We start from the raw sequence: 9,654 nt of genomic DNA, 5'->3' as shown, positions 1-9,654 counted from the left end.
CACACCACTTTGGAAACTGCAGGTCCCAGCCTGAGCTGTGAAAGCTGCAGAAGAATACAGAAAGACAGAAGCTCAAGTCAGAAATCCCTGCAGAAGTAAGCAGAGCCCAAAACTAACAAAGTCCAGAATCAAGAAGGAGGCTTGAAAAAATGAGGAAATGAAAAAGAAGATCACCATAAAAAGGCTACTATGAAGACAAGGAAATTCAAGACACAAACACAGAAGAAGACAATAACTAGAAAGCATTTATAAGCAAAGCCTCAGAGAAAAAAAAATACATATTAGACACAAGCCTGACAAGGTCTTAGAAGAGTTAAAGAGAGAAAAAAGAAAAAAACAACCTTTAAAAACCAAATAAGAGTTTAGACGAAAAACTGGGAAATGAGAGCCACGATAGAAAATGATGAAAAGAGAATTAATGGCTTGGCAAGAGTTACAGTGTAATACTGAAGAAAACAGCTCACCCACATAAATCATCAACATTTCTATACATGACCAACAAAGTTGAGCAGCAATAAATACAAATAGAATTTCCATTTAAAATAAGTGTAGACAATATAAAATATTTGGGAGTCTGTCTGCCAAGACAAACCAAAAACTATATGAACACAATTACAAAGCACTTTTTCACACAAATAAAATAAGATCTAAACAATTGGAAAAATATAAATTGCTCATGGATATGCTGAGCTAATGTAATAAAAATGACAATTCTACTTAAATTAATTTACTTATTCAGTGCTATACCAAAGTACCCACAAATTCTTTTATAGAGCTAGAAAAAATAACATAATTCATCTGGAAGAACAAAAGGTCAAGGAAATTAATGAAAAAATGCAAAGGAAGGTGGCCTAGCCATACCAGATCTAAAACTGTATTATAAAGTGGCAATCATCAAAACTATTTGGTACTGGCTAAGAAATAGAGTGGTGTAGGTTAGGTACACAACACACAGTAGTAAATGACTATGGTAATCTACTGTTTGATAAACCCAAAGACTCCAGTTTCTGGGATAAAAATTCATTGTTAGGGGCAGCTAGGTAGCACAGTGGATAGAGCACTAGCCCTGGATTCAGGAGGACCTGAGTTCAAATTCTACCTCAGACACTTAACACTTATAAGCTGTGTGACCCTGGGCAAGTCACTTAACCCCAATTGCCTCACAAAAAAAAATAAATTGCATTTCCATTGTATCTATTTTATATTTGCTTACATGTCAGTCAGTTACATTTAAAAAAAAATTCATTGTTAGACAAAAACTGATGGGAAAACTGGAAAATAGTATGGCAAAAACTAGGCATAGACCAACATCTTACACCGTATACCAAAATAAAGTCAAAATGGGTACATGATTTAGATATAAAGGGTAATAGCATAGGCAATTAGGAGAGAAAGGAATAGTTTATGTTAGATTTATGGAGAAGGGAAGAATTTATGACCAAAAAAGAGATAGAGAACATTATGATATGCAAAATGGATCATTTTGATTACATTAAACTAAAAAGTTTTTGCACAAACAAAACTAATGTAATAAAGATTAGAAGGAAAGCAGAAAGGCAGCTAGGTGGCACAGTAGATAGAGCACCCAGCCCTGGAATCAGGAGGACTTGTTCAAACCTGGTCTCAGACACTTGACACTTACTAGCTGTGTGACCCTGGGCAAGACACTTATCCCCAATTGCCTCACAAAAAAAACCCAAAACAAAAAACAAAAAAGAAGGAAAGCAGAAAGCTGGGGAACATTTGTTATAGCCAGTGTTTCTGATAAAGGCCTCATTTCTTAAATATATAGAAAGCTGAATCAAATTTATAATACAAATCATTCCCCAACTGAAAAATGGTCAAAGGATATGAACAGGTAGTTTTCAGATGAAAAAATAAAAGCTATCTATAGTCATATGAAAAAATGTTTTCAATCACTATTGATTAGAGAAATAGAAGTTAAAACTATCCCGAGGGGGCAGCTAGGTGGTGCAGTGGATAAAGTACTGGCCTTGGATTTAGGAGGACCTGAGTTCAAATCCAGCCTCAGACACTTGACACTAGCTGTGTGACCCTGGGCAAGTCACTTAACCCTCATTGCCCCACAAACCAAAAAAACAAAACTTAACATAAAAAAAAACCCTATCCCGAGGTACTACCCCACACCTATCATATTGGTTAATATGACAAAAAAAGGAAAATGATAAATGTTGGACAAGTTGTGGGAAAATTGGATCACTAATGCATTGTTGGTGGAGTTGTGAACTAATCCAATCATTCTAGAGAGCTATTTGGAACTATGCCCAAAGGGCTATAAAACTGTACATACCCTTTGACCCAGCAATACCACTACTAGGTCAATATCCCAAAGAGATTTTAAAAAGGAAAAGGATCCAAATATACAAAAATATTTATAGAGCTCTGTTTATGGTGGCAAAAAATTGGAAATTGAGGGAATGCCCATCAATAGGGGAATGGCTGAACAAGTTGTGGTGTATGAATGTAATGGAATACTATTGTGCTGTAAGAAACTATGAGCAGGCAGATTTCAGAGAAACCTGGAATGCCTTACATGAATTGATATTGAGTGAAGTGAGCAGAATAAGGAGAACATTGCACGAAGTAACAGCAACATCATGTGATGATCAACTGTGATAAACTTAGGTCTTCTCAGCAATATAATGTTCCAATACAATTTCCAAAGATTGATGATGGAAAATGCTCTCCAGATCCAGAAAAAGAACTATGGAGTCTGAATGCAGATCAAAGCATACTATTTTCACTTTTTTTTCTTGCTTATGGTTTTTCCCTTTTGTTCTGATTCGTCTTTCAGAACATGACTAATGTGGAAATATGTTTAACATGATTGTACACATATAACCTATATCAGATTGCTTGTTGTCTTGTGGAGGGGATGGGGGGAATTTGGAACTCAAAATCTTACAAAAATGAATGTTGAAAACTTTCTTTACATGTAATTGGGGAAAAATACTATTGAGAAAAAAATAACCTCCTTAACAATTAGAATTGGTCAAGCAGAAGCTAATGATGGGTATGCAAACTTCTGGGAAACAATAATTATGTGGTCTTATACAAAGTGGAATAAAAAGAACCAGGAAAACAACATCCATGATGATACAATAATATAGATGGAAATAGTAAACAAATAAACAAAAGGAACTGAGTTTTGGACAATTATAATCACAAAGTTTGGGACCAGGGGAAGATAATAAAATATCCTTCCATTCCTCTTTTCTGATGTAGGGGATTATGGATGTAGAATAGTATACATACTGTTAAACTAGGATGGTAAATCAATTTTGCTAAACTGCTTTTCCTTTAACTTTTAAAACATTGTTCTAAGATAAGGCTCTCTGAGTAGGGAAAGATGGAAGGATATATTCAGTATTGTGCTGAAAAAACAAAATATATCAATTACAGCTAAAACCTTACAAAACAAAGCACTATATAAACAGAAAGAGAATAGAAAGAACTAGGAGAATAATATACACAATGATCCCAGTATCACTAATGAAAACAATATGCAAAAGCAGATAAAGTCAGGCAAATTGCAATGGATCTTCTTGATTACAAAGAACAGAGTGTGCCAAGCTAACCTCTCAGTTGTGAGGGTGGGGGAGGAGGATACTTTGGTGACAGAATGTTGTTAGACCCTGTTGCTTTCTTGGGTGGCTATGCTAATTATTTTGTTGTTGTTACAAGGGAGGTTTTAATGGGGTATTGTGGTAGTAGAGGAATATGAGGCAATGACTATAAAGTCTTTATTTTATTAATTTTTTTGAGGGCAATGAGGGTTAAGTGACTTGCTCAAGGTCACACAGCTAGTACATGTCAAGTGTCTGAGGCCGAATTTGAATTCAGGTCCTCCTGAATCCAGGGCTCGTGCTTTATCCACTGTGCCACCTAGCTGCCCCATAAGTCTTTATTTTAAGGATTCAATTTATAGCAGAGGGGAAAAAACCCCACTAATCTCTTACATTTTGGCAGATGCCCTACCTATGCAGGAGACATGTGTTTTCAGATGTGATTACTGTGTTGGTTTGTATTGTTAGACTACATTTATTTATTATAACGGAGGGCAACTACTGAGGGGGATATGTGAGTAAGTGAGTAGTGATAAAAACCCATTTACTCTAAGGCAATCTTCCATCTCCGTATAGATTTTATATGTCCATTGATGGACCTTTTGTTTCCCCCATTAATAGCTAAACTTCTTGAGGGCAGGAAATGTTTTTGCTTTTTGTTTGTATTTCTAGTACTTAGCCCTTTGTCTGGCTTCTAGCTTTCACTTATGATCTGCTATTTGATTGCTCCTTGATTCAGTGATTGATTGGTTCGTTGGCTATCTTGCTGGTGAAATGGGGCCTATGGAGAGTTTCAGTAATCACCTGTTTGCTTAATGAGTGATTTTGCAGAATTTGCATGTCATATTTTTTTGATATGTAGGTTCATTTAGCTAGCCTGTTTTTCTGCCACTTTTCTGTTATTTGTTAAAGCAAGAGCTCTCTGGGAAGAGAAAAGGAGACGAATTCCTTTTGGAAATGTATGTCAAGAAAAATCTTAAGATATCCATAAAATATTTTAATAGATTTCACTTTCTTTTTTCCCTTTTTTTTTTTTTTAAATTTTTTGATGAGGCAATTCGGGTTAAGTGACTTGCCCAGGGTCACACAGCTAGTACGTGTTAAGTGTCTGAGGCTGGATTTGAACTCAGGTCCTCCTGAATCCAGGGCCGGTGCTCTAGCCACTTCGCCATTTTTTCCCGTTTTAAAAAAAAGAACTGTTGGGGCAGCTAGGTGGCGCAGTGGATAGAGCACCCGGCCCTGGAGTCAAGAGGACCTGACTTCAAATTCGGCCTCAGACACTTGATACTTACTAGCTGTGTGACCCTGGGCAAGTCAACCCCAATTGCCTCACCCAAAAAAAAAAAAAAAGAACTGTTTATTTACTGGACCTGGGTCAAATTAGATATACATTCAATTTTTAATTTTCATTGTTGAATTTTGAAGTGTTTTCACGTGCAATAAAATTGGCATTCAACAGTTACACTAAGGTGAAAAAACTCTCACCTTATTAATAAACTGCTGCAAGTGTTTTGCCCAAAGTCAAAAAACTTTTTTTACATTGAACATGAAAACCTGTAACAAATTTTAAAATTATAGTACAAAACTTGTTATTTGTAGTTTTCCCCCTTGCAAAGATCAAAAAAATACAAGTAACTAATATACATCAGTCACAACATAATCCTTGATCAGCCCCACATCATAAACAGATGCTTCAATTTTCAACCCATCATCAGAGACCAAGAAAAAGTCATTTTTTAATTCAAAACAAAATTCACATGTGCCTAAAATGAAAGACAAGGAGAGGGGGAAAAAAAAGAACCCTAGTATTGAGAATTATGCTCAATGTTCTTTAGCTAGACAATGGCCCAAAATGCCACTGTTTCTGATCAAATAAATGGTGGCTGCATAACATTGCAATAACATCCAAGAGCAAAATTTAACCCTTTGGCATCAGGAATCCACATTTTCCCAGCTTTGATTAATATACGGGTTTTAAGTGCCCACACAGGGATGAGGAAGAGAGCTGGCCATGCCACCCCAAAAAGACTAACCACCACTTGCTTGCTTGCACCAACAGCCACCAGCCTTGGCTTGTCACATCAGAGGTGTCAGGCAGGAATCCAAACTTCTTGGTTAGCCACTTGTTCTATACGAATCCTGGGGTTTAGAGAACATTCCCATTTTCTTTAGGGGAGAATATAGTTTGTGGCCTTGTCAAATAAAAACTATCCTAAATGAAATACTAGTACCCAGTTATGATAGCATGTGCCACAAGGTCAAATGACTGTCCATTACTAGGACAGTTTGTAATGATTTAATCTGTCGTTCCTTAGAACTTCACAGAACTGATTTTTTTTTTCAGGTTTAGAGATTCAAAGACACGTACAGTCATTTTTGGTAAAAGACTGTATTAAAATAAATAAATAAATAAAAAGATTGTATTTGCCTTAGTGCTGTGTTATGAACAAATTGTATTTCATTGCGAAAAACAAACAAAACAAACAAACAAAAAACAAACCCCCAAACCAACCAACAACCTGGACAAATGTCACCAGATCACACTTCATTTTATGGTGCTAGAGCTCTGGAACGTCCTGTGTGTTGGAGGCAAATTTCAAATGAGAAGTGGTGCCAATTAAGTGTCAAAGTTGTCAGGATAGCCTTGCTAAGAAGGTGTGTTTTCAAAACCTATTCGTGAGGAAGAAAGAGAAGCAATGAATGTATAATTCAAAAAACAAAAGCTTAGAAACTATGTGACATTGTTGTGATTGAGATGTTTGGTAAGCAGTGAACTGGGAGTTTGGGACGATCAGGAAAAGCCTTCTCAGACAACCCTCCGGACTTCAAAAAAATCTCTTCAGGTAGCAGATCTGTCCCAATCTCATGGCAACTAATACAAAAGCTTCAAAGAAGGATCAGAGGACCACTCTGCGGTTTGTGTTGTCATTAATTGCTCTGTGTAGGGGTGGGGCAGCTAGGTGGTGCAGTGGATAAAGCACTGGCACTGGATTCAGGAGGACCTGAATTCCAATTTGGCCTCAGACACTTGACACTAGCTGTGTGACCCTGGGAAAGTCACTTAACCCTCATTGCCCCACAAAAAATTAAAAAAAAAATTTTTTTTTAATAAATAAATTGTTCTGTGTATTCTCTCCTGGACTTCCATGTACTCCTGTTCATGCTTTACCGCTGTCATCGCCACGCTGAGCTCATTAATCATGTTTTCCAGCTTGTTCTGATGAGCTTTTTCCATGCCTTGGCCCTTTGGGGCTTCTCCAGTATTAATAGTGAATATCACTATCTTGGAAGTCATGGTGGACATTCTGTTGCTAAAACAAAACTTGTAAGTTCCATCCATGTGAGCTGCAAAAGTATATTTCCTGTCAGCTAGGTGGCACGATGGATAAAGCACTGGCCCTGGATTCAGGAGGATCTGAGTTCAAATTTGACTTCTGACACTTGACACTTACTAGCTGTGTGACCTTGGGCAAGTCACTTAACCCTCATTGTTCCGTTTCCCCCTCCCCCCCAAAAAGTTTAAAAAGTATATTTCCCGCTGGACTCTCTGTCTCCTTTATAAATTCTTATTATCAGGTCCTGTAATCTCCAGGTCGATGTACAGGAAGCCGCCCTTGGGCACCTCGAAGATGAGGCCCATCTTGGTGCCGGAGGTGACCTGCTTCCTCTTTTCTGTCCTTTGTTTTAAAGGGAGGCTCTCTCTGGGGAGAGGGGTGTGTGTGTGTGTGTGTATGTGTGTGTGTATGTGTATGTGTGTATGTGTGTATGTGTGTATGTGTGTATGTGTGTATGTGTGTATGTGTGTATGTGTGTATGTGTGTATGTGTGTATGTGTGTATGTGTGTATGTGTGTATGTGTCTATGTGTCTATGTGTGTATGTGAATTGGCATTAAGTGACTTGCCCAGGATTACACAGCTAGTGTTGTGAGGCCTGATTTGAACTCAGATCCTCCTGACTCTAGGGCCTGTGCTCTATCCACCCTGCCACCTACCTGCCCCTGCTGAGAGTTTTAAAGGAAGGTCCCCCCACCCCTGAAATGCATATCATTTAAAAAAAATCACAAGATGTTCATAAAATTTGATAGATTTTATTTTAAAAACATTCTCTCACCCATTTCCCCCTTCCCACTTCTAAAAAGGAAAAAGCCCTTAAAACCAATATCCCTAATTGGGCAACATGCTCACTTTGGTTTCTTGGTCCAAAACGTCTCATTCATATTGAGCCCCTCTTGTCAGAAGGTAGGCAATATTCTTCATTCCCAAGTCCTCTGGGATCAAAGTTAGTCATGGTATTGACTAGGAGCAGTCTTTGTGAGACATCTATCTTTGCATTCCCAGTAGTACTCAGCTCAAGAAGACATTTCTTAAAAATGGAACAAGAATGAGAATAGAAAGGCCTTGGAAGAATTTGGACAAAATGAGATGCCCCTCTTTTGTCTGGGGGCCGTTGTATTCTCTTTGAGATCTGATTTAGTCCTGTTGGCCGGCAGGCCGGCACCAACCAAGCACACATTCCACCACATCTTGTGCTCTTTCGCAGGCTTTATAGTTACCGTAGATGTAGAGTGTATGTCGATTTCTTTCTTCTTTGATGCTTAGGCGAGTTCCGGTGAGCTGCTGGATCGCCTTTATTGTAGAGCCCTCACGACCTGTGCAAAGAGACAGGAGGAAGGGTGAGATAAAGGGTCCTGCGTTACCAGGTGACTGAAGTAAATCCTTTGGAGGGACAGGCGGAAAGAAGGGCTCATCTTGAAGACCCTGATAGAGCTCGATAGAGAGTGAGGGAAGGCACTGGGGTGTCCTGGGGGGAGGTTTGAGGGTGGGAGAAGCCGAGTCCTAGGCTTGATGATAACCCAAGCTACTTAGGCTCTGTCAGCTTGCTGGAGACAAAGGACCGGTTTGGGTCTTGGAGAACTTGGGGAGAATGGCCCCAGGACAGGGGAGAGCTAATACCTCGCTAGGCTGCATGGGGTAGGTAGGTGAGGAAGGACTGCCAGGGGGACGATCACTCACCAATAAGGAAGCCCACAAAACGGCGGTGAATTGGCAAACAGAGTGATGCTGCTTCTCTCGTTTGAAATACCGACCTTCTGGCCCCCCTGCCTTTATCTTCAGCCCCGGCGGCCTCGGCCTTGCGGGCCTCGGCTTCTGCCTTTGTCTTTGCCATGGGCTGTCTGCTTTTTCGTCGTGCTCCTTGGGAGCGGCTGATTCTTTCTTGCTCAGTCAATCCTGTTTCTTCCTGAGGGTCACTCATGTTTGCTGCGTAAACCAGGTATGGCAATAGTTTGCTGAATTTTTGCAATGCGCTCCTTTTTAAAAGGTCCAAGCAAGGGTCCTCCTGCCCCTTTCACTGCTCCGCCCTCAGACACTTACTATTGGCCAGACCCATTGGAATCATCCAATAACTTTTTTTTTTTTTTGCAGGGCAATTAGGGTTAAGGGTCTGAGGCTGCATTTGAACTCAAGTACTCCTGAATCCAAGGCCAGTGCTTTATCCACTGCGCCACCTAGCTGCCCCCTATCCAATACCTTTATCAGCTGAAATTACTTCTCTAACTCATTCACTCTCTTGGGCTCTCCATGTCTCTCATTATCCCACCTCTACCCAACCTGATTCGGGAAGACTGATTGAATTGTCAAGATCAGGAGAAAAAGACTAGGGAGAGGTGAGAAGGAAGGAGCTCAATTTGCTGAAAGGAAAGGTACATCTAAAGCAGGGCTTCTTAAACTTTTTCCACTCGCGACCCCATTTCCCCCGAGAAAATTTTACTGCCCCCGCCCCTCTATATAGGTATGTAAAATAAGTATATACAACCTTTTACTTTTACCAAATTTTTCGCGATCCCCACATTCATTTCTGGACCTTGAAGCTTTGATCTAAAATATGATTGACGGTCAAAGGATATGAACAGGCAGTTTTCTGATGAAGAAATCAAAGATATCGATTGCCATATGAAAAAATGCTCTAAATCACTATCGATTAGAGAAATGCACATTAAAACAACTCTGAGGTATCACCTCATACCTCTCCAAGTGGCTAATATGATTTTTTAAAAGTGAGGCAAT

At 39.3% G+C, this 9,654-nt stretch overlaps 1 pseudogene; it reads right to left on the bottom strand.

Moving 5' to 3' along the window:
- Positions 1-6,377: 6,377 nt before the first annotated feature.
- On the bottom strand, positions 6,378-7,805 carry LOC122755042 (annotated as a pseudogene).
- Positions 7,806-9,654: the final 1,849 nt, after the last annotated feature.

This window comes from Dromiciops gliroides, chromosome 4 (genome assembly GCF_019393635.1).
Source record: "Dromiciops gliroides isolate mDroGli1 chromosome 4, mDroGli1.pri, whole genome shotgun sequence".
In the NCBI taxonomy this organism is placed as follows: domain Eukaryota; kingdom Metazoa; phylum Chordata; class Mammalia; order Microbiotheria; family Microbiotheriidae; genus Dromiciops; species Dromiciops gliroides.
Note: the sequence above shows the minus strand (reverse complement) of the source record. Positions and strands in the feature narration are given on the sequence as shown.